General features: G+C 42.0%; 1 pseudogene; it reads left to right on the top strand.

Annotated features, from left to right (window-relative positions):
• Positions 1-52: 52 nt before the first annotated feature.
• LOC112092110 lies at positions 53-1751 on the top strand (annotated as a pseudogene).
• The last annotated feature ends 103 nt before the right edge of the window (positions 1752-1854 follow it).

Genomic DNA, 1854 nt, shown 5'->3' with positions numbered 1-1854 from the left:
TTCAGTCTTTCGAGGGAAGGCATATAATGCGTTCAGTTTTTTCTTTTTTTAGGCATATTTCTCCAACAATGCTGCAGCTCAGGCTTCACGTAGGTCTTCCCCAAGAGTGACTAACGAGGCTGTCCAAAAAGCAGTGAGTGCTTCATTTTCACTTCTTATTTGTTTTAAGTTGGTTGTAAAATCAGTGTGCACTTTGTACTAAGAGGTGGATTTTGTTGCATAACAGGCTGCTGCTTTGAGGGGTTCTGATCATCGTCGAGCAACCAATGTAAGTACCAGACTTGATGCTCAACAGAAGAAGCTTAACCTTCCAATCCTCCCAACTACCACCATTGGGTCCTTCCCTCAAACCATTGACTAAGAAGGGTCCGCCGTGAATACAAGGCCAATAAGTGAGTGAGCTATTGATGCTCTTATTTTTCTAACAGATGTAAAGTTGGTGTGAATTTTTCTCTAAGAATCGGCACTGTTCTCCTTAGGATTTCTGAGGATGTGTACGTCAAGGCCATTAAGGTGGAAATCAGCAAAGTCGTAAAGCTCCAGGAGGAGCTCGACATTGATGTCTTGGTTCACGGAGAGCCTGAGGTGAGCTTGATGTGATTTTAATTAGGGGGCAATCCTTTGTTTATAGAGCTTCAGCTAATATGGTAGATTTTCCATGGCAGAGGAACGATATGGTTGAGTACTTTGGAGAGCAGTTGTCCGGGTTTGCATTTACAGTCAATGGTTGGGTGCAATCTTATGGATCTCGTTGTGTGAAGCCACCGATCATCTATGGTGATGTTAGCCGCCCCAACCTAATGACTGTCTTTTGGTCCTCCGCTGCTCAGAGCTTTACTGCTCGCCCAATGAAGGGAATGCTTACAGGCCCAGTCACCATTCTTAACTGGTCCTTTGTCCGAAATGACCAGCCAAGGTATTTAATATTTATTTCTCATAATCCATAAGAAAAATAAAATAAAATAAAAGGAAACATACCTAGTTTAGTTTGTTGGTTGATTCTTTTATCAGAAATAGTTTAAAATGATTATTTTTCTATGCGCAGATTTGAAACCTGCTACCAAATTGCTTTGGCTATCAAGGATGAAGTGGAGGATCTTGAGAAGGCTGGTATCAATGTGATCCAAATTGATGAGGCTGCTTTGAGAGAAGGTTTGCCTCTTAGGAAGTCTGAGCAAGCTTTCTACTTGGATTGGGCTGTCCACTCCTTCAGGATCACCAACTGTGGCGTCCAGGACACTACACAGGTAATATTCCTCCACAATTTGATTTTTGCTTTTATTTTTTATTTTTTATTTTTTATTTTTAAAAAAAAATCTATTTACCATGTTAGATTATTTGGATGAATCTAATATTTGTAACCCGCATACAGATTCACACTCACATGTGCTACTCCAACTTCAACGACATTATCCACTCAATCATCGACATGGATGCTGATGTGATCACCATTGAGAACTCGCGTTCCGATGAGAAGCTTCTGTCTGTCTTCCGTTATCTTCCGTGTGGGAGTGAAGTATGGTGCTGGAATTGGGCCGGGTGTGTATGACATCCACTCTCCTAGAATACCATCAACTGAAGAGATTGCTGACCGCATCAACAAGATGTTTGCCGTGCTTGAGACCAACATTTTATGGGTTAACCCCGACTGTGGTCTCAAGACTCGCAAATACTCTGAAGTCAAGCCAGCACTCAAGAACATGGTCGATGCCGCCAAGCTCCTCCGCACCCAGCTCGCCAGTGCCAAGTGAGTGATGTGAGGAAAAAGGCTGTGGATTGCATTGGGAAAGATGACAAGCAAAAACAAACAAAAAAAGTCTTCTCTTATTGGTCTAATAATTGTGTGATGGAATA

The sequence above is a fragment of the Morus notabilis genome, unplaced genomic scaffold (genome assembly GCF_000414095.1).
Source record: "Morus notabilis unplaced genomic scaffold, ASM41409v2 Scaffold4137, whole genome shotgun sequence".
NCBI classification, from domain to species: domain Eukaryota; kingdom Viridiplantae; phylum Streptophyta; class Magnoliopsida; order Rosales; family Moraceae; genus Morus; species Morus notabilis.
The sequence above is the reverse complement of the archived record's forward strand: the minus strand, read 5'-3'. Positions and strand labels throughout refer to the sequence as shown.